Genomic DNA, 24,430 nt, shown 5'->3' on the forward strand with positions numbered 1-24,430 from the left:
TAAATGAATGTAGCAAAGGTGGGTGAGGACCACAGGACTCTGCAGAGTGGCACCTGTTCTGCCAGACACCATGACAGTCATCAGCATGAACACCATCCCAAACTCCCCCGGTCCTCCAATTTCTTGCGAAAAGCCAGAAATCAGGATTTTTATGTGAAACCTCTCAAATTTAAAATGTTGTCAGCTACTTTCAATGTTTTCAAAACATTGGGTGGGCAAAATACATGTTACCTAAGAAAAGCAAAGACATGTTAAGGTAATATGCTAAACATATTACTTTAAAGTAATCTGTTAAGATGATATGTTGATGACAGTTAAGACAGATGAAAAGATGCTCAAGAAAATGGTGGGAGAACAAGACCAAGATATGTATAAAGAAAGTAGCCAAAGGGCAGAAGCTGTTTTTGTTTTTTGTTTGTTTGTTTTGCATGGAAGCTGGTTTTAAGTGACTATTCCCTCAGCAGCCCAGAGTATAGGCTTTTTCTGCAAGCCCTGAGTGTGTTCTCCCCAATATTAGGACATGGCCCCTTTGATAGGATGATGGGTAAGTGTATAGACTCTGGAACCAGTCTACCTAGATTTAAAGCCCAATGCTACAAGTTAACTGGTTGTTAACCCAGTTCCCACATCTGGAAACTGAGGATACTAATGGTATCCATCCCCGGGCTTATTTAGCAGTTTCCATGAGCTAGTAAGTGTAAAATACTTAGACCAAGTCTCATGTGTACTAAATGTTAGTACACATTTTCTTATCATTATTACCTTGGTGTGTGGGCTGAATTTGATCTGTGGGCCGCCAGTTTGTGATTTCTGCTTTAAACCAGGGCAACTGAGATTCAAATCAGAAAACACTTAGCATGTGATAAAACCAAGCATTACAGAACAGCGTCTGCTTCCTGGGAAATGCCTGGCACCTCTTGCTTTGCTTCACCTCACTCTTACCCTCTCCCTACTCCATTTCTGGAGGCTCTTGACCTCTGTGGTTTTTCAATTTTCAACTCCACTCTTGCTTTTTGCATTGACAATGTTGTTTTTCTTGTTAATTTCCCCTAGACAAGGCTTACCACTCACCATGACCTCTCATCCCCTCTGTCTACTACTACTCCTCTTCACCAGCCTGATCAATCTAAAACTCCCAGGAAAAACAAACAAACAAACAAAGTTTGGAGAAGTTAAGCAATTCAGTCAAACCAGGATTTGAACCATGTCCTATGACTACAGCTAGGGATCCCAAAATTTGAGCCATACTACAGTCAATCTTTATTTTGCTGAGGCAGAAATTGGAGTCTCGGGTGATTGTGAAGTTAGCGTATGAGAACAAACTACTTAGCTAGGAAGTAGACCTAATCCCTGGATTATATCTCAATGGGTCTTTGCTATTCTCAGCTCATTATTGAGGTATGCAAAATTCCCAGGAGGTGACAGAATCCTTGTTTCTTTATGACAAATGGCCATACAGTGAAAGATCAAACTTTAGTGAAAGTTAAAAATGCAGGTAGTTAGCTATCAGCAATAGAAGTTGGTGCATATCAACAAAATTAGGAGGATATTCATAAAGGTCTGGAGATTTCATTCAATAACACCGAAGGCCTATGCACAGATCTCACAGTCTACACATAGCCACAAAATTTTGGCCCACTAGCTAAATCTGATGATTTAGGGGAGGAGAGAACATATTGTTGTAAACATCTGGCTGCTCTTAAATAGAACATGGATTCCCCAGTAGGCCTTAGCTACCAGCACTCTTTTTTGGAGTTTTGGCTCTCTGGCCTATTATATACAATAAATGAGTATGGAGACCTAAGTTTGTATCCATAACATTTTGTATTCTCTCTTAGAGATACTCATTAATTTTGCTACTTTATGGCTTAAATAGCACATAATAGTCATTTGAAATATTCTAAGAAAATGCCTCTTTTCCACAAAACTATAAACTCTTTTTAAAAAGTCATGACCCTGGAAGAATGTTGTCTGAGGATCAATGAAACATCTTGTTAGTTCAGATTTAGGCTTACTTCATGTGCCAGATAGAGCTAAAAACTTGCACACACATTTCATTTATCCTTCACAATAATCCAATGTGCTTTAATAATAATATTATTCCCATTTTACAGTCTTGGAAACTTTGGACCAAAGAGGGTTAGTCCTTTGTGCAAAACCGCACCACTGGGAAATGGTGGATTAGGAATCCAGACTTAAATTTGGTGCTTTTCATCATTTCATGCTGCCTATCACTGGTGTTATTCAGCCCTTGAAGATAATTTTCAAAAAGAAAGAGGAGCCTATAAAAGTACCCATCCATTAAAAATGATTCCATTGTTCCTCTATGTACCTTGCTATGACTGTGATGGAAGAGAACATCAGCTGTTTGAAATATTCAATAACAATTCCTAGGATGGTAGTTCTAATTTTAGCTTCCTGTGGACCCTGTTTCTTCAGGCAATAAATAATTTGCATGGAAAGTTTACTTCTGAGGAAGACATTAGAGTTGAAACCAAGGACACTTAGAATAGTTTCATAGGAAAGTTGGGTTTCAGAACTGCATTAAAACTTGCTGAAATTTCTATAATGATGGTTCACTATTGATTATATACTTAACCTTTTTATAAGTTTTCAAGAGTCTATTAAATTCTACTTCAGCACAATAACCATTTATAGTTCCATAATGATAATGCTAAGATGATGACTTTTTAAAGCCCGCTTGAAACTGTATTTTTATTCCTAGTAACAACCTTTGCCATTCGTTGGTCATTCTCACTCCAGGCTTTCTAAGAATATTAAAAAAGTGGGGAAGCCAGGACCCAGGTTTTAATCTCATGTCATCAGACTGTTCCATCCACTACCCTATTCAGTACAGTCAACTAATATCCCTTAATCCATTTTCCCTAATTTTTTTGAGGATTTTTGCTCCTATCTCACTGTCATTCTCTCCAATACTAATTTATCCCAATTCTTGCTCAGTTCTGCAGATCAGAGCCTGGCCAGTTGGAAATATTTTAGACTTTGTTGGCCAAGGGACAAAAGCAAGAATATTATGTAGGTACTTACATAACAAAGCAGAAAACTCCTGTCCTGTTCCTCCCACCCCATCTGTCTGTGGCTGCCATCATAGTCAGTTTCACCCTCTGCTTCAGTGACCCTGATCTCAGAACACTGCTTCCTCCTGGAAAGCCCAACCATTTCAGTTTGGGCAGAAGGCCAGAGGTGATTCCACAACTTGGTACCTGGCAGTTGCCAAGCATGACTCTTGAGCAGCAATGAAGTGTGGCCACCATGCTGGATGGGTTGGTGCTGGGAGTGGAGGTAAACACAGGGAAGGGAAGCACCAATTCATCTCTGTGGCTCACAATGCTATCCAGATCCAGATTCATATGCCAGGGCCATATGAAACCTTGCAACAGGCCAGATGAGGCTATGGTTTGTTGACCGTTGATGTACATTATCCTTCCAATACATTGGTCTCTCACTCTCTGGACCTCTTTTCTTCTGATGATCTTGTCCTCACCTTACCTTTGACATTCATTGCCATGATAATGCCTTCTCATCACCAAAAGTTGCAACCACTCCCTGTAAATTCAATTTTAGTACCCCCTCTGTTATACCACTTCCTATCTTTCCAGCACATTCCCTGTAGTCTTCCAACTACAACAATTCTTCAACCCATCTGCTCTGACAATCGGAAGTCCTTACCTTCCTTTCACTGTATTTCAGCATCTTCAGGTTTTTCTTATCTTGCTTAACATCTCCAGGAATCAGAGACATCACTCCCTTCCACACAGCTCTCTTTTGTCATGTTCTGACTTCATCCCCACACCTGGCACAACCCCAGCTCTGCCTAAGTACAATTTTCTGCTTGCTCCATACTGCACACATGCACAGCTGAACAGACCTAAAGAAAAACACAATCATACTGGCTGATTTCACTTTAAATTCATAATCTCCGCCCCCCCCCCCCCAAGTGGCCTTAGAGCTACCTGGCAGCCCCATATTCATTCACTCTCCACCATTACTATTAGAAGCCTCCTTCTATTTCTTCCAAGTTCTAATATCTGCTCATTCTCATTCTCATTCTCAGTTGATAAACATGCTTTCTCTTTTACTAAAAAAAATCAGGTTTGATTCCTATGAGCTCATACCACTACAACTATACACCCACTCACATATGTGCTCAGAAAGTTTCTTTTATCTTCTGAGTATGCTCTGCCCATATTCTTCCCTAAGGCCAGCCTATCCACTTGTGCATGAAATCCCATCTACCTTGCCTACTCAAAAACATCACTCCAGAAATTTGTTTCTGTCTCTGCTGTATCATCAACTTTTTCTCTTTATTGGGTCATTTTTGCAAATGTACAAGAATGCTATAATTTTTCTTGGCTTCCAAAAGACCTAACTCTACCTGTCCTAGAACTATTTCCCCATTTCTCTGTCTATATCTATTTGTATAAAAACTTATTGGTAGATGCTGGCTCCAATTTCCTCTCTTTCTGTTATGCCTTCAACCCATTCAAATCAGGCTTTGCCGCCTGCACTCCACCAAAAATATTCTACTCAAGGTCATTGGCTTCCAGATTACTGAGGCCAAAGAGCCCAATGAATTTTATTCACCTTAGTTCCTCATTGTAACTGATCTTTCAGCATCATTTGGTACATTTGACCATTCTGTCCTCCTTGAAACTCTTTCTTTACTTATTTTCCAGCAGTCCACACCTTCCCAGTTTCCTCCTCCTGTTCACTAATGTGTCTTAGTCTTTACTGGTTCCTCATCTACCCAATCTCTAAACTTTTATGTGTCCAGGAGTCCTTAGACCATTTCTCCACCTATACCCACTCTTTTGTGGATCTCATCAAACTTACGACTTTAAATACTATCTTTACACCAACAACTTCCAAATTAATGTCTCTAGTATAGACCTCTTCCTTGACTTTAGACTCACAAAACAAATTTTCTATTATCTTTTCTTGGGTTTCTCAAATGTGTCTCAAACTTAACATGTGCAGGGGACTTCCATTTCTAACAATAAGGTTATCTGGGCACCTTGATAAATTCTTTTGCTGAAAAATAACTAAAATTTCTGAATTTAAATTTTTTCTTAAAAACAATATCAATAATCAGATAATAAAATTCAAGGACTGAGAGAAAGTAGGATTTCTGAAAAATTAAAAGCACTGAAACTTAATTTAATGTTTAGGTACTTTGCCTAACAGAATAACTTTAAAGTACAATTTTCATGGTTGATATGATGCATGGAAAAGTTAAAAAAAAAACCAACGTAGGCCTGCCCAAGATGAAAAATCTAATAGGCAGTCTTTTCCCCATAAAACTGGAACCCAAAAGGCTACATCATCAGTTTATGGGTGATATATCAGTTTTATGGGTGATATATCAGTTTATGATGATACATTAATATATGAATGATATATAGTAGTATAAATACCCTAACTTTGTTCTTGGTTGTCCTAGGTTCTTCACATTTCCATGTAAATGTATATATATATGTACATGTATACAAATGTATACATATATATAAAACACACACATATATAACACATATATATAACATATATATATGTTATATATATATAAAGATTAGAATCCACTTGTCAATTTCTAGCCCAAAAATAACTAATCTACTGGATTTTAATCAGGATTCCATTGTATCTATAGATCAACTTGAGGACAGTTGCATCATAAAAATATTATTATCTGTAAACATGGTACCCTCTCCATTTATTTAAGAAGGCTTTAATGTTTCTCAGCTATGCGGTAATTTTAAAGTTTTCAGTGTAGAAGTTTTACATTTCTTTTGGTAAATGCATTCTTAAGTGTTTGATACTTTTAACACCTAATGTAAATAATAATTTTTAGATTATTTTAATGTTTTTATGTGCTCTACTATAAAAATGTAATTGATTTTTATATTTTAATCTTTTATCCAGTAATTTTGCTACATTCCTTTGGATTTTATGATCACATTTGCTTTTAACTTTAGTAACTCTACTAATTTGACATTAGTTTTATGAAGAGTTCATTTCTACTCCAGGTTTTACTTTTGGTTTGCTAGGGAGAAACTAAGTAATGTGAGAAAGCAATCTAGATGAGACCAATACAGGATCCAGAAATATCAAATAGACTAAATATGATTCTAGTTGAAGCCTCTTTTTCTAGCTTTATCTTTCTCATTTCTCATTTAGAATCCACTTCGAGGCTTGAAATCTTCTGGCATACTTAAGAAGAAAGTAAGAATTTCCCAATGGCATCTCTGGAAATTATTCTAAAATTCTCCTTCATCTATCTTTTCCTCTACTGTCTATTATGCTTGGACTCTGAGGAATAGCAGATTAAACCATGTATTCTATCAAACTTTTCTTTGTTTCACAAAATCAGGGATTACCTAGAAGGCAATATGGATATAATGAAAGAAAAGTGATTCTTCAGTGAGACCTAATAATCATTTCACAACATGAAGAAGTGAAAAGAGTCCAGGCTTTGGCATTCCAAGACTTAGGTTCAAATCCTCTCTCTTCCACTTGCTAGATGAGTGGCCTGGACTAGAATGCCCTTTTATATTTCATTTTCTGCACGTCATAATGGAGGTATTAGTTGCTTCCTCTAAAGGATGCTGTGAAAGTTCAACAAGACAACACATATAAAGCGCCTACCCCTGATATGCCCAAATTCGAAAGACCCCCAAGAACAAACCACCAGAGTCCAGAGTCAAAGCCAAGCGGCAAGGGACGTTTATTACAGGTTCGAACCCGGACCTCCGTGCACTCGTTACCGGTAACGCTAAGAGGTCCCGAGCGAGGATCTTACGGCTTCTTTTATAGACAGGCACAAACAAGTTAGGGATTTGTCATGGTTACAGAGCTGTTATTGGTTGACATTTAAATTTGAACACTCAGCAGAACTTGATTGGTTCCCGCCTTTTTTTCAAACCACTCAGCAGGACTTGATTGGTTCCCACCTTTAGGTCAGACCACAACCGGGCACGCCCTGGCTGGTTCCGAGAATGGCTGGGGGTGGGGTGGGGGGGTGTTTTCTTTGCAGTTGTGAGTACACCTGGTAATTTTTCTCTTAGTCTCTCACCCCGGGGTCTGGTATGCCAGAGATATTCAATAAGTACTAGTTCTATTTCCAGCCTTATTGTTTTGAGATGTATCACACTTAACCTTTCTCAAGAAAACTTGGAATCTGGGTCACTGGAAATTAATTTGAGATCTTATTAAGTATATTTCATTTTTTGCTATCTTTAAACTATAACCACAACTTAAAATATTATGAATTTCAGGAGGATTTTAATTTGAATAATTTGCTATTACCTCAAAGAAAAGTAGTGATGGCAGCCACTAAAACTCACATCATTCCACTTCTGTTAGATCCGGATACTTTACTGCATCCCTAAACAGCCCCTTCCCATTCCTTATAGCAGCTCTTTCAGACCGTCTCCATTCTTTTCAAGGCCTTAAGGACATCTCAGTCACACAACTCTCAGCAGATCTGAAAGAATAAAAGCTTTCAGCCATGCTACTCCTTTAGGACCCCTCCCACCCTCACTTCATTATATCTCTGGACCTTCACTCCTTGCTTATTTTCCTTTCATTTCAAGGATATTTCCACCCTTCTTTCTAAGAAAATCCCTTCGGTTGTATTCTTTACCTAATCTCTCCTATCTCCCCACAAACTTAATCATTTATTTCTTCCATATTTCATGCTCTTGATTTCTTCATCTGAACAGGCTCTTCCCCCTGTCTTGCAAACAGACTGAGAATTTGGTCTTTGCCTCTCTTCCCATTCTACATTAGCTCTTTGGATTCTTTCATACTCTAGCCACTCTGCTTTTCTGATAATTCTGAAATTCTCAGCTCTGGCTATGGCTTCATCTGTGAGCTCAAGAGCAGTATATGCCCACTTGGCATTTTCACTGGGCTATTCCACCCTAATTCAAATACAAATAGGCCAAATGGGATGTTGTATTCTTCCACCCATCCACCCTCTTTTGGGCTTGACTCTAAGGAACGCTAGGCCCTCTGTGCTGGGCTAGTAGAAAATTGGAACTGGGAGTCCTAGAACTAATGGAGTAAACTCAACTTTCAGGCCTATCCAAATGTGAAAGGCAAAACAGCACTGGAATGACATATACAAGAGAAGCAGTCTAGAACAATGTGGGAGTTAAGCAGGTGGGAATGCCTTGCTCCTGAGTCATCCTCCTGGTTGGGAATGAAATTCCATTCAAAGGTTGAGGGTACAAGAGAAGAGTTTGAAGTAATAAAAAGCTGGCAAAAGCTTATAGATTTCCAGTTCAGCAAAAAGGTTGGCGCTCAGGGTAATTTTCCTTGATCTAATGATAGAATTGGGAACAAGCTAAAAAGTAAGGCTGGTTCAGCAATTCCACTTCTGGGTATATATGTGAAGAAAACAAAAACACTATCTCAAAGAAATAGTTCTCCCATTACAGCATTATTCATAATAGCCAAGACATGGAAATAACCTAAGTGTCTGATGTTAGATGAATGTATATGTGGTATATATAAATATGCAATGGAATAAAATTCAGCCATTAAAAGCAAAGAAATACTGACATTTGCAACAACATGAATGACTTCTGAGGGCACTGTGCTAAGTGAAATAAGTCAGACAGAATAAGAAAAATACTGCATGGTCTCACTTATATGTGGAATCTACTTACAGAAATCTAACTTATAGAAACAGAGAGTAGAATGGTGGTTACCAAGGGCTGAGAGCCAGGGAAAATGAGGAGTTGTTGATCAAAGAGTACAAACTTCCAGTTGTAAGACAAATAAGTTCTGGGGTTCTAATGGATAGCATGCTGACTATAGTTAGCAATATCGTGTTGTATATTTGGAATTTGCTAAGAGAGTAGATTTTAAATGTTCTCACCACTGGGGAAAAAAGGTAACTACATGAGGTAATGAATGTGTTAACTAACCTCACTGTGGTTATCATTTCACAATACATACGTATACGAAATCACCATGCTGTACACTTTAACCTTACACAATGTTATCTGTCAATTATGTCTCAATAAAGCTGAGAAAAATGAGAAGCAAGGTTGGGCTTAAATCACAAAGGGAAAAAATACAGCAGCTATAAGATGAAAGTTCCTTGGATGCCAGCTTTAGGAAGTCCAGACTACTTGAGCCAAATGTATTCTCTCAACAGATCTTTATTGAGCACTTACTATGTGCAGAGCAATAGAAGCTAGGGACTGGGAATTTAACTGTGAATAAAAAGAAGATGACAACGAGCAGTCCTTTCTCTCACAGACAGTCTGGGGAAAGTTATAAAATAATAAAGAGCTGGTTACAACATGGAACTGGGAGTAAGATGCCAAGATGGGGATGTGTAGTGCTTTGAAGGGCACCTAACCCAGAGTTACAAAATCAGTAAATAGGTGGTGAACATTTGTCATGTTGGCTGTTAGCCCTGCATCTCTGATCCCTTTTTTAATCCTTGGGAAATTTTCAGCCCTATGCATCCCTTTTCCCTAAGACAGGAACCAGAAAACTTGCCACCCCAGCCTCTTTTGTAACTGGGGCACAGGTGTGTTCCCTGGGCTACACTGATCAGACTCATCTCTGAGAGATTTTGATTTATATACGAGAAAGATGAATACAAAGGCCCCCAGTGGAACCATTTGGCCTTCAAGGCACCCAAGCCTTAGCAGGTACGCTGGTTGGAAAGTCGGGTTCTTGAATCAGATTTAGCATCAATGCTGGCGGCAGGTGCACTTCCAGTCCATTCAGGTTCCAAAGTCAAGCCAATGCTCCAACATTTTATGAGCCATGTAATAACCTTTCCTGCTTAAAGACAGATTTGGCTTCTACCACTTGCAACCAAAAAAAAACCCCAACAAATATAAAAGACTTCCTAGGGGAAGTGATATCTAAACTGAGATGTGAAAGAGGATGAGGCTGCTGTATGATATATATGAAAGTTGTTAAAACAGCAAATCCTAGGAATTCTCATCTATAAGGAGAATACGCTTTTTTTCTTTCTTTAAAATTGTATCTTACAAGGTGATGGAGGTTAACTAACCTTATTGTGGTAATCACTTCACAATACATGTAAGTCAAAGTATTGTGCTGACTATCAACTACCATCTCAATAAAAATGGGAAAGAAAGAGGACTGGGGGTTAGCTAGGAAGTGAGAGGGTTTGCAGCTGAAGGAATAAGGCCAGGGGAAAGAGAAGGAGAACATGGTATATTTGAGGGATTGAAGAAGTTAGGTGTCATGGGAGGTGGTGAGTTGTGAGAAGTAAGTCTGAAGAGATTAGCAGGGATGTGGCCATGGAGTATCTCACACCAGATTAAGCCCTTTAGCAAAGTTGACTCAGCAAATGAGCAGGATGCAGGTTATGATTGAAAACCTCATTGCCGAGAACCAAGAGGCTGGGACCAAGTTTACTATTCTCCTAGTCCTGTTTGCTGCCTCCAGGAACATAGTTTTCCCCAAAGCTCGTTAGTCAAGCCTGGGTCTTATTACCTCCATCTCCAAATTGGACATAGCAAAAGAGAAAATGCAGAGAAAGGTATCTATCATGAAATATTTTCCAACGTGGACCAGCAAACCACCTATGAGAATTTCATCCAGCAGGGGTGTCTAGCAGATGGACTTTCAACCCAGCATGAAAGTGTTAAGAAAAACTTCTAGTCGCATCATTTCCTCAATATCCATCTCAGTGCTTTTGCCTAGGAAACCCAATTCATATTTCATTTACCACACCTGAAGCCCACTGTCTATTCTATACATAATAAGCCAGAACAGCACCAATCACGACGATCAATTTATGAGTTGAATACTAAAGATTGTCACAAACTTGGCCCCACTGGCCTCAATGGATCATTTGGTACTTGAAGACTTTAGATCAGTGAGTTCTCAGGCTGTTAATAGATACTGTTATAAATTGTTCTAAGATCAAATAATATTGAGAAACACTTATTGAAGCAGAGGTTATCTGCTGAGAGAATGCTTAATGTACACCAAAACCCCCGAGATGAAGAGAGGGTATGCATCAAGTTCCAAATTTACTTGATTACTACCTTCCCTGTGTCAGGATAGGTGACCCACAGAACCTATCCTTAGGCCATTCTTTCTCTTTAATATGACCTGTATGTCATTTAAAGGTAAGCGTCAGGGCAGTTTTTACCTGAAGAGAAAAAAACTAACCTAAAAAACATAACTCAGGTCATTTCACTTGACCAGTAGCTTCCCGTCTCACACCAATGTCATTTTCCTTTCTTTTTTTTAAATTTTTTAATGTTTATTTACTTTTGAGAGAGAGACAGAGTACAAGCAGGGGAGGATCAGAGAGAGAGGGAGACGCAGAATCTGAAGCAGGCTCCAAGTTCCAAGCTGTCAGCACAGAGCCCAATGTGGGGCTCAAACCCATAAACTGTGAGATCATGGCCTGAGCCGAAGTCAGAGGCTAAACCAACTGAGCCACCTAGGCGTCCCAATTTCATTTTCCTTTTAATGAGATAGATCTAATTCCACCTATCTAATATTTTCTTTTTCCCTGGGGTTTTTGATTTCCTTTGTTTTTATTAGTTACTTCCTCCCTGTGGTGTCGCTCCCGCTCTATCTTGGGGAAAAAGTTTCTTCATTAAGTTCACCTGGAAAATCTACATCTCCCAGGATACAATCAGGTTTTCACATTCTAATTTCAGTCTCCCACATTTTCCAATTAAGGTATACACGCTCAAATACAAACAAAGCCAGGACTTTTGAGTGGGCCAGGGAAGTTTCTTAATGAGGTCATCTGATTTTGGCTGTCCCGGCATAAGGAAAAGAATGAGATGCACCTTGTCATCTGAGATTGTCAGACCCCAAACAAACATAAGGACCTTCACAGCCTTTCACATTTGTCTATACCACCAGTTCCCAGGTTTTAACTGGCGTTACACTCCCCTAGGCTTATAAAACCTAGATTGTTGGGTCATACCCCAAGAGTTTCAGATTTAGTAGCTCAACCATTCCTATCAGATTTCCAGATGATATTGACAATGAGGACCACACCTTGAAAACCAGACTTAGACAATAGTGAACTACAACCTTGGCCTGGTTGGGGTGGGTAGAGGGGAAGGCAGAGGCAAGTGCCTGATGAGGTACTTGCTCTTATTTCCTTTCCTTTTTCTTTTAAACAGGTGAAAGGCTTGATAGCAAATGCTATAGAGTGGACATTTGGGTCAGAGAGACACTGGCTTCAATCCCAGATGTGCCACTCAGTATCTGAGGTCCTGAAACCATTTATTTATCATATGTACCCCAATTGTCCCATGTGCACAATAAGGTAAGACGAGTAGAGCCCACCACAGTCACCTGCTGTGAAGACTGAGTAGGGCAAAGCTCTCAACAGAGACTCTGGCTCACAGTAAAGCACTCAATAAATGGTGACCACATGAGTATTGTTTCGTCAATTTTCAAAAAACCCTGGTGATATCCAGCCCTTAAGCTCCAGATACTAAGCAAAGAGAGTCTGGATGCTTTCGCATTTATCAAAAATCCAATGGAAATATTAAATCACCAGTCCTGCAGGATACAAACCAAGTATTATAGAACTCATCCCCAAATTACTGACGTTGCTTTTTTTTATGATTCTTTTTTGACAGAGGAATGTTTTCTCCAATCCCTTTTGCCTTTAGATGGCAGGAGTTGGAATTTTGGACCCCCAGTCAAAAAATTCCAGAAAGGCTTCCTTACCCATTACTAATTATAAAATAAGTAGTGAGTCCTATATTTCTTGGGCATTCTCACGTCTTAATGTAAATATAGATCCTCAGGTTTCCTCTGCCCGATCTACTCCATTTCCCCATCAGGCTTTGTTAGAACCCCCTGCTATGTGCATGTAGGGTACCCTGCACCCTTCTCAATTTTTTACACATTTGTAATTATTTAATCAATTATTTGTAATAATTTGTTTAAAGTTTGTTTGTTCTCATCTAACACACTTTTCAAGAGAGAATTATGTCTACTAAGTTCCCCACTGTACCCCCTAGAATAGAACCTGGAAGGTGGAAAGTCTATAGTCAATGTTTGACGAGGGTCAGACCAAATAACCAAATTCCCCAAGAAGTGTGAACCGCAGAGTGAGAAAGACAATGTAATTTTTTGTGCATATTCTAAACAGCATATTTCAGGAATGTATTTGACAAGAAAAAATAAGATATAACTCTCTCAATATGTTTTTGATAGTTGAGTATTGGAATTTCCTACTAAATTAAGGACTTTAGTAATCCAGTTTAATAGCCCAAATTAAGAACTTCTGACACATGAATTTCTCCTTAGTAAAAAAAAAAAGCACTGGACTTTTGGGTTTTACATATGTTAGAAAGTCAAATAGTGGTAAAGCATCTACGTAGTACTTGGCAAAATTCATTCAACTCATTTTTGTTTTGTTTTTGTTTTTTTTTCTGTTGAAAACACTGGCCCTTTTCCTTATTACTTTGCCTGGTATATTCCTTCCAATATGGATATAAATGTAAATGCATTTCTGGGCCCTGCTATTCTTTTATCATTTTAAATTACCTCTCCACTTCACCATAAATTGTATATTTGGAGTTCCATTTGTGGCCAAAATGCAATTGTTTAATTGTGCAATATGTAATTTGTAATATAATTATGCTGGCCAAATTATTTCCTGGGCTGCTCAATTACTGTGATTACATTTGTTAAGTTTACAAGCCACATGCTGTTATTCTCCTTTCCCTCTGGCTGGTAAATAGTTTTATTTTGCTTTTAGTTCTTGGGTTCAGAGCTTCAAGTGGGTGTCATAAGGGGGAGTGAAATTTGATATCTTGTTTTCTACCATTACAGCCCCACTTGTGTTAATGAAGATGGAAGCTGAAGCTGAAAACCACAAACGACTTTTACTGTTATGCATCCACTCAACACTTAGAAAGAGAGATTGATGATAGCACATTTCAAATTCATCTTCCAGAACATTCCATCTCATATGGGGAAAATGGCTAACATTTACTGAGTGCTTTCTATGGGCAGGCACTAGACCAAGCATTTTACATACATTTAAACGTTCATCTTTGAAACAAACCTGTGAGGTCAATGCCATGATTCTCACAGTGTCTTAGTCTAGGTTCTCCAAAAAGCAGAACATACGATAATGGCTTGTGTGCAGGCAGTTTAAATTGGGAAGCACACCAAGGAAAAAGAGTGAAGATTAGGGGGAGTGAAACCCAGGGTTGTGTTGTCCGGATGATTGACTCTGTGGGCAACTGGGGTTCTAACAGGTGAGGAAAGCTCTGAGGAGCTACACAGAAAACACCCTAGAATTATCTGTCTTAGACTCTGAGAAGGGAAATATTTCCCGCCTGGATTCTATCCCTTTTGGTCAAGAGCTCTTCTGTAGGGTGTTGGCATCGTAACACTTCCACGGCTACAATACCTACGAGTAGTGAGTCCTGTGAGGCCTCATGTGGCTGTAGCGGAGAAGCTCTGGACCAAAATGTAAGCTATGCGTGGGGCAGCTGAGGCACTTCCATCTAGAGTAAGATGGTAGGCAAAATATGAAACAGGGCAAAAGACGTATTCCATACACACCGTTTATTCTTTCTTTCTTCCTTTCTTTCTTTCTTTCTTTCTTCCTTTCTTTCCTTTTCTTTCTTTCCTTTTTTTGCATATGTCAAAGATTTTTCATTATATTTGTATAATTCACCAACAATTTTTTACAGCTTTATTGAGGAATAATTAATACACAAAAAAGAAACTGCTCATATTTCATGTATACAATTTGATGAGTTTGGATGTATGCATACTCCATACACTCATGACATCACCACCACAATCAATACAATAGACGTATCTCTCACCTCCAAAAGTTCCCTTGTGTCCCTTTGCTCTTGTTTTGTTCTGTCTTTGTATAAGAACACTTAACTGAAGGTCTACCCTCTTAACAATTTTTAAGTGCACAACATCATACTGTTAAGTATAGACATTATGTTGCACAGCAGATTTCTCAACCTACTCACTGTGTAATTGTAACTTTATACCCAATGAACAACTCCCCATTCCACCATACCTCCATCCTCTGGCAGCCACCATTTTATTTTCTGTTTCTATCTTTTTGACTCTTAAAGATACCTCATATAACTAGAATCACGCAGTATTTGTCCTTCTGTAACTGACTTATTTCACTTAGAACACCTTCAATATCCATTTGTGTTGTTGCAAACGAACCATTCTTGCATCCTAGGGATGAATCCCACTTGATCATAGTGATCAAGTGATCATAGGATCATAGTGATCCTTTTAATATGCTGTTGAATTCAATTTGCATGTATTTTGTTGAGGAGTTTTGCATCTATGTTCATCAGGGAAACTGGTCTGTAATTTTCTTTTCTTGTACTGTTTTTTCCTACCTTTGGTGTCACAGTCTTTTTCAAATAGGAAAACTGAGGCCTGGAGAGGCTCAAGGGAATAGATGGGGCTCATATCTGGCAGAGCTCATGATCTGGTACTCAAGATTTCAGCCTGTGTTAGTTTCCTAGGGCTTCTGTAACAAATCAGCACAAACAGAGTGGTTTAAAACAACAAATTTATCCTCTCACAGTTCTGAAGGAACTGTGAGGCAGATAAAGCCTTCTTTAAAAGACAACAATAAACATCTGACCCCTCTAGGAAATGGGTATTCAGACATTTCTAATGTTCAACTATTGAGAAAGATATGTAAAAAAGTATTTTAAAAAATACTTTGCCCAGACCTTTGCATTGTATTCACCAATTTGAGAAAAGTATTTTTCAGACTCTGGTATGTTTGGCTGCTTTAAGAAATTGACAGGAGATCTACTGGCATTGTTAGTCATGTCAGTTACATGTCTGAAATCAAGGTGCCAGCAGGATCATACTTCCTCTGAAGACTCGAGGGAAGACTTCTCTTGTAGTTTATAGTGACTGCTGTAATCCTTGGCATTCCGTGGTGTGTGGAAACTTCACTCCAATTTCTGCCTCCATTCTCATAAAATCATCTTCCCTTTATGTCTGTGTGTCTGTGTCCAAATTCCCCTCTTCTGATAAAGACACCAGTCTTATTAGATATAGTAACGACCCTAATTCGGTATGACCTCATCTTAAGTTGATTACACCTGCTTGCACATTGATTAAATTATTCAGAGCTATTTCCAAATAAGGCCCATTTACAGCTTCCAGATAGACATAACTTTTAGGGGGATACTATCCAACCCACTACACAACCCCATGTCATCTCCTTTGGAAATGTTCTTTTCAATTTTTTAAAATACTTTTTTACATATCTTTTTCAATAGTTGAACATTAGAAATGTCTGAATACCCATTTCCTAGAGGGGTCAGATGTTTATTGTTCTCTTTTAAAGAAGGCTTTATCTGCCTCCAGATTTCTCAGATATCTCTTCAAAAAGATGAACCTACTAGCTATCAGAAATCTTTGTAACAGAGCATCTTTTAGTGTTAATCCAGTCCCAGTCAGAGTTCACCTTGAATCCATAGCTGTTGCAAGAGTGGTTGGAAGCCACTACCTAGGATGAATGGGCAGGCATTGGAGAAATGCCCAGACCTTTGCATTGTATTCATCAATTTGAGAAAAGTATTTTTCAGACTCTGGTATGTTTGGCTGCTTTAAGAAATTGACAGGAGATCTACTGGCATTGTTAGTCATGTCAGATTTGATCACGTTGAGTTTGACCAAGTTTCTATCCTGGTTGAATGAAATAGATCAGTATTAAAGGTGTTTTATATAGCTCTGATTATACATTGTTCCCTCTTTGCATAAGTTGTATTTAATATACTCCTGTTGAGATAGTATGAACAACACCCCTGTTGAGAAAGTATCATTTCAATCATATCAGGAAACTGAAACTTCAAAAGGATAAGAAATATATACGAGGTCACAGCCAATAAGTGGTAGATCTAGGGATTAAAACCAGGTTTTTATGACTCCAAAACCTGGAATCGTCTCCGATATCAATAGCTGCTTTTGACCTGGTCCAGAGCCACGAAATGTCTTCAGTCATGTCATTTAGGGATCACTATTTCTTACTTTCAAAACACTTATGTAAAAATATATAGAAGATTATGAACCAATATATTACTGGCTATCAATCATCATTAAGTCTCCTTCTCTGTGTCAACCACCTTACACAAATGAGGTTGAAAATAGTTTCTCTGGTGTAGTGAAATTAAAAGTCAGGGAGTTTTAGTTACTCACCCAAGTAGATCACAAAGGTGACAAATGTTAGATTCTTACTTACTCTAAAACCTGTTCTCTCAACTACTTCATATATTGCTTCACAATATCAAAGCCTTAAACAAATAGCATAGGAGCTCAAAGTAAGGGTTTGAGTAGGGGAATTGAAGAAGACTTTATGCAGAGCTGGCATTGTTGAGGTAAGTCTTAAAGCACGAGGAAGGTTATGACAGCCAACGAATGGTAAGAGGAGTCTGAATACTCACCCACTTATCCACTCATTCAATATGTATTTTACAGACCATATAGTCTCTATCAGGCACCATGTTGGTGATGATCTCTGCCCTTGTGTTGCTTAAAGCCCACTGGGAGAGTAGACAATAGTTGAACAAACACACCAATAACTGAACTCATGAAAAATTCTGTGAGGACTATATAGGACACAACCTACATTGTGAAAAGAGAATAAGAGGGGATCTTACTTAATGAGGGTCAGGGAAAACTTTTCTGGGGGAAGTAACATAAAAATTGACCCCTACATTCAGGAAGGAATCAATCCTCCAAGAGTAGCAAAAACATGGTTCCAATCAGAGAAGTCTGCAGAGCTCTGAAGTGAAGAAAGAAACTCTGTGTGAAGGAGACTGGCATGTGATGGGGAGAGATGCCTGACAGGAGCTGGGAGACAGTTGGGAGCTTGACCTCTCAGGGCCTCTTAGGCCATGCTCAGGAATTTCAATTTCATTCAAAGGACAGTGGGAAGCCATTAAAATGCTTCACCAAAGGGGTAAAATTCTCCAATTTATGTTGCTATGTCTATCTGGCTACTCTGTGAACAGATATGGGAAGTCCAACTAAGAAGCTACAGCTGTAATCCAAGCAAGAGATACTGGTGGGTGGTCACAGTGGTGGCTGTGGAAATGGCAAGAAGGAGAGAGAGACATGAAGATCGAATCAAGAGTTTGTGCTGACAGATTGGATATGGGAGGAGGAGACAAAGAGAAGGAAACACAATCAAGGAAGATTTCCATCTTTCTGGCTTATACAATTGAGTGGGGGGCGGGGGGTAGGGGTGCTATTTAATAAAGTGGGGAAGACTGCAATGGGGAGAGGGCAGATAGATATGTGTAGCAAATGCATGCTGAGGGGTGAGGAGAGTAAAGAGATCTGTTACTTCTAATGAATAATTTATCTGGATGTAAAATGACATGCTACCACTAAGCTATAGGCCAATGAATTTTATTGAATGAAAACAGGTCCTAACAGTATTTGTCAAATAAGGGGGAAAAAATGGCTGAGAGATTCACATCTGGCACCTACTTCCCATTCCACTTCCAAGTCAACCTCACCTAGCTCAGATGTCCATTCAGCATACTTCCCTTGAGTGTCCACTGAGGATGATGCTGGGACGAGTTCTGCAAATAAAACGTAAAAGAAATAATAAGAACGCAATGAATTCAAATCCTGCATGGTAAATGAACATGTTTGACTGTCAAGAGGGAAAGCCACAAGAAGCAGAATATCTTCCAAAGGGAGAATAGAATAATGAAAGAAAGCTTTCTACAGGCAGTGACCTACGTACTGGCCTTGAAAATGAGTCTGAATTTACCACAAGGAGAAGACATGGAACAGCATTCCAGGCAAAGGAAAGATAAGGACAAAAGATGGAGACACAGCAGTGCCTGGAATATTTAGGGAACAGTACATGTGGTTCTAAGAGCGGAAGGAGGGAAGGTTTTAGGGTGAAAAAGATAATGTGTTTAGGGTCAGGTTGTAAGAAACTATTAAATGCCATACTGTTGGTACTACCTGTGACGAACAATGCACCAGCACACATGTACATGCACACATGTATATCCCATCGCTCTCTCTGTTTCTGTCTCTCTCTCTCTCTCTCTTACACACACACACGCACACACACATGCACACACACACACACTCCTGTAATGCCGTTTCCCATTTTAATGTTGCAAATTCCTTCATGCCTGTACCTGGAGACAAGAAAAGTAAGGGAAAGGAAGGTTATGTGGGTAAATTGTTCCTGAATGCAGCTAAAGATAGCTCTGAACAGGTGGATCTTGGTGACGGCAGCTTTTGCAATTCAGAGCATAATTTCTTTCCCATTTTCATCACAACTACACAGCCAACAGGCTTTACCCCTTCCAATCATCCTAACAGCATTGCCAGATTCATCTTCTGGGGAAAATAAGTGTATATCACATCATCCCCCTGTTCAGAATCTTTCCCTAGGTTTCTAAGCCCACCATAGAGCTCCTGCTGTTCTCAATAACTACAGAGCCCACCAGAGGGTAAATTGCTATAAGGGGGGGAAATCCTCCTTAAAATTTTAAGAGGAAATAGAAATATACAAGGAAGGGAATGGAGTAAATATGGCCTCCTGGGTATGACTCACATAGCATTCACAGATAAGAACATGTTTGATAGTTTCTGCAATAGTGATTTGGGATGTCGTCTTGGAAGAGAATTGTCTATCAATACTATCATTTATTATGTTTGTTGTTTGGGAAGATGGTATGTGGGAGGAAACCCGAGACAGGTGGTTGTACTATATTTACACCTTTCTGCTGTAGTTCCTTCATAATCAAAAGTGACACTACCAGTGATAACTGCTATCTTCTGGTGCAGGTGTGAGTGAAAAGACAGATTTGAAGCCAACAGTCCCCATGCACGTCATTTGCCCATAGAAATGAAACTTTGATCTGTGGCTCTTACAGCAACACTGTCCAATAGAACTCTCTGCAACGATGGAAATGTGCCGTATCTGTGCTGTCCCTTTGAGTAACTGGGAGCCCCGTGTAGCAATTGAATTGTGACAAGTGCAACTGAGGAGCTAAATTTTTTATTTCATTTAATTTTTAATAAATTCAAGTTGGAATAGCACACTTCTCCACCTATCAACAGCCCCTTTTCTAATCCTGGGTCTCCTCTTCACATGGGTGCTTCTGTGGGTGGTTTTATTTGTTTCCTAAGACTGCTGTAACAAATGACCACAAACTGGGCAGCATAAAACAATAAAAATGTCTTCTCCTACTGTTACAGAGGCCAGAAGTCCGAAATCAAGTTGTCAGGATTGGTTCCTTCTGGAGGCTCTGAGAGAAAATCTGTTCCAGGCCTGTCTCCTAGCTTCTGGTGGCTGGCAGTAGTCCTGAATGTTCCTTGGCTTCTGGCTGCGTCCCTCCAATCTCTGTTTCTGCTTTACATCACCGCCTTCTCTATGTTTCTGTTTCAACTCCCCCCCCTTTCTCTTCTAAGGGAACCGGTGTTGGATTTAGAATGAATCCATCCTAAATCCACAATAATATCAGCTCAAGATCTTTAATTATATGTGCAAAGACTCTATTTATAAATGAGGTCCTACTCATGGATACCAGGGGTTAGAGCTTAGGCCTGACTTTTGGGGGGACACAATCCAGCCGACTACATTGATATTCCAGCACCTTCTCAGTGTGCTTTCATAAGGACACAAATTACCTTCCCAAACAGCAATTTGCATGCTTTCCTTCATGACATCCAAAGCTACTTCCATGCCTCTTTCTCACAACCCAATTCCTCTTCCTGTTACAGCTTTCATATCCTGAGCTATTTGACTCGTTTACATTCAGTCGGTTACTAATATTTTTAGGTGCTTTGCAATATTAAGGGTGATTCCTTCCTTGGAGCCAGACCTAACTGTTCTTTAAAGAGCAACAGAACAGAAGTTTCAGGACACTATGAGAGCATTCAAAGAATTTTTCTACTGTCCTTTTTGGATTTTTTACTTTAAAAAAAAATTAATACACAGCTTTGTTTCAGCCATCTGCATAAGAGATTTCTTCGTTTCGAAATCAGGTGTATGAGGACATATGGATACTTCCTGTCACTTTTTGAGGGGAGGAACATCTACAGAAACTGGGAAACTATCTGGCTTCAGGCACAAAAGTGCCCTGACCTCATTTCCACGTCCCTTGGGGTAGAAGTGATTGGTGTGGTAAAATCCAGCATAACCCCATCATCTCATTTGAGGTGGGTTTAACAGGCCAATTGGCTCTGTTCTTTGTAACAACTCTATATTTAGCAAGCTAGCACAATTTTTAGACAGAGATTTCTCACAAGAACTTGGCAAACATTCCATGTTTCTTTTGCTGCAATATGTAGAATTGATATTTCTGACAAAATTGCTCACATAGCTTAGTGTAACCTGTTTAGTGGTTGTACTTTGTTAATTTTATTTTTTCTCCCTAAGAAAAAGGAAACACAGATTTGTGCTATGGTATTGGGGGCTGGGGAGAGAAATTTGACTACAGGTCTCCTGAAAACCAAGGCCTCTCACGTCTTCCTTTATGGGGCCTCTCATGCCCACACCTTCCCATCCAGCCTCCTACCCATCGTTGAATTATAACCACATGGCCTACCGGTAATACTGAAGTTGAAATAACCCTGACCAACCTCCCTGCTCAGAAGTTCCACCTTTTGATTCATTCTCCACCAACCTACCAACTTCATCTTCTAAAACACAAAGGCATTTAAATATTAGCATCTGGATGGGAGGGAGGTCCTCTGTGCAAAATATGTTATTTTTTCTTCACTTTGCTTTATTCTTGAAATACTTAAGTAAATATTTTTAAATTAAATTGATAAATAGTATGTTGAGCTCAAATATTATTTTTAGAAACGAAATTCACTCCCTCACACAAAATGATAAGTTTACATCGATTTTCTTAAAACCTGTTTATTCAAAATAATAAAAAGAACAACATAGTTCCCCTAAATTCCAAACTTTTTTGCTCAGTATCATTGTTCTGGTCTGTGAAATATTGGATTGTAAATTTTTTCTTATGTCTCATATCGGATTGAGATGACTAGCATGAAACCAAATGTAATATTTTAAACATTGAAATATGATTTAATAACTAGTAAATAAGAGCTAGGAAAGAATAAATATACCAACAAAAAGGGGTCCTCTAGTAAAAAATAATAAACTATGGTATAGTTTTGAAAAAAAGACCCTGTAGTCTTACCTTCTGCTTCCATTGTGACTTCATTTCTTACACAAATCATATTATTCTGTGTTATTATCAAAACTAGCTACCATTTGCTGAGTATCAATGGCTTTATATATATTATCATATTTATTTTTCAAAACCATTCTATGAGATGGATGTTATTTTCCCCATTTTACAGATGAGGAAACTGAGGCTCAAAAATGTAGAGTGGCTTTTCTTGCCCCCAAATCACACAATTGTTAAGTAGCAAGGCAGGGATGGGAATCCTTATTTGTTTCACCTCAAAATCCATATTCTTAGCCAAAGCACCGTGCCTGGCACAATCATAATGTTCAAAATAGACATTATTAGGTATAATCAGGTATAATCACTGTCCTATCCTGCCTCTCTGCTTTGGAAGGTCCTCTCTTGAGAATTTGATGAGCATTGAATGAACTGTACTCCCCTGAAAGCCAATGGAAGGAGTTCTGTTTACTATAGCTGCAAAACAAAGTGCAGGTATCCCTCACTTTCCCAAAGTTTGCGTTATGCTGTCTTACTCTTGAAAAAGACCTACATTAGTTTGATGAAGCCTTTTTTTTTTTTTTTTTGGTAAAAGTGAAAATCCTCTTCAGATTTCTATCGGTTAGCAAAAGCCAGGTACTAATGTAGGTCTTTCATAATGGCGAAACACAAACTTTTGAAATGGCAGAGGGTATATACGCTTGGCTTTGTGCCATTTTGGCTTACCAAAGTTTTCAAAGGAATGCTCTGCTCAGGTAGCAGGGGAAACCTGTACTCCAAAACCTACCAGCTTGAAACAACCATTTTAATATGCTCAAAAAATTCTGCCAGAAATTCAGACAGGACACAGAAGACATGGCTTTTCTCCACTCCAGGATATTTAGGCCTCAGCTGGAAAGACTCAAAAGCTGCAGGAATGACTCTATGGCTGGCGGGTAGAATCATCTGAAAGGGCATCTAGAGTTCCAGGATGGCTTACTAACAAGGCTGCCCAGTGACACTCTGTCAGCTGCGAATTTCGCTGGGACTATTGGCTGGAACACCTACTCATGGCCTCTTCAGCATGACTGTCTCTGAGTAGTGGAACTTCTCACCTGGAGACTGGCGTCTCCTAGAATGAACATCTCAAGAGAACCTGGCAGAAGCTGCATGGTCTTCTCTAAGCTAGTCTCCTATGTCACAGCATGTTCCTTCCACTTCATTCTATTGGTTAATAGGTAGTCACTCAGGCCAGCTCAAATCAAAGAGAAAACATAGACACCCCTCTTGATTGAAAGGGTGTCAAAGAATTGGCTGGCATATTTTGAAATCACTGCATCAGTGTTATGCATAATGAAAGGACTATTTCAGTGAGAGGCTGAACACCTATTACTGGAACTCAAGTATTGGAAAGGACATCTATAGAGTCACTGATGTCACCATGATAATGACAGTATTTGGAGAAAAAGGAAGCCTGTGAAGCTGTTGCCAGAGACTTCAGAAAAGGAACATGAATGAGTTCCTGGCTTGGGGGATCAAGTGGGGGGAGTGTACATGGCAACAACACACAGGGGTAGAGGATGTCTTAGCCAGATGGTAGTTATTATCAGGCATAATCAGGTATAATCACAATCTGTTTCCTCTTGCCTCCTCAAAAGAGAAGAGTTGTTTTTTTTTTTTCTAGTAACAGCAGAGAATTAATGGTCTACCAAGGCAATGGGCATCTAAGGTAATAGCATCCATACCTCTGACCTCTGTCATATTTGGAGAATGGAGAACGATAGTTCTCTTAAAGGGTTGCAACAGACTCAGTGCCCTCTGAGGAGAGCCAGGGCTCTGGTTAAGCAGAGAGACAATGGAATCCAGGTTCCAGAGGTTCTAATGAAGTGAGTGAGGAGGAAAGACAGCAGCAGAAGAGTTACTGAAGATAAAGTTTTGCAGTGTTTATGGTTGTCAGTAAAAGCAAAACATACATAGAATTAAACCAAATTGACATTTGTTGTTAACTAACAAGAAGTTTAGACAGAGGTTGATCCTGAGTTCCTTTGATTCTACCACGTGTAGCAATGTCTCCCTCATGGTGCAAATTTGTCTATCCCAACTCCAAGTGTCATATCCTTAGACATCAACATCTACACTTGAAACAAAGTGTAAATAAGAAAAAGAACCTTTTTAATGAAGAAGAGAAGCTTTTTCAGAAACCTTCATCTGATTTCCCTTAAATCCCACTGTCACGCTTTCATCCCTATGTC

At 39.1% G+C, this 24,430-nt stretch overlaps 1 long non-coding RNA gene across 10 annotated transcripts in view; it reads right to left on the reverse strand.

Moving 5' to 3' along the window:
* LOC122223715 overlaps nt 1-24,430 on the reverse strand; it is a 102,089-nt gene that overhangs the window by 38,042 nt on the left and 39,617 nt on the right. For 2 of the 10 annotated variants that reach the window (XR_006204421.1, XR_006204420.1), the window contains exons 2-4: nt 18,543-18,608; nt 7,321-7,498; nt 3,691-3,889 (exon numbers count right to left, since the gene is read on the reverse strand). This is a non-coding gene — a long non-coding RNA (uncharacterized LOC122223715). Of the gene's footprint in view, nt 1-3,690; nt 3,890-7,320; nt 7,499-14,422; nt 14,520-15,395; nt 15,530-18,542; nt 18,609-24,430 lie in introns of all 10 variants that reach the window. The other 8 variants (XR_006204422.1, XR_006204428.1, XR_006204419.1 and 5 more) reach the window with 6 other exon arrangements.

The sequence above is a fragment of the Panthera leo genome, chromosome B4, assembly GCF_018350215.1.
Source record: "Panthera leo isolate Ple1 chromosome B4, P.leo_Ple1_pat1.1, whole genome shotgun sequence".
Classification (NCBI taxonomy): Eukaryota; Metazoa; Chordata; class Mammalia; order Carnivora; family Felidae; genus Panthera; species Panthera leo.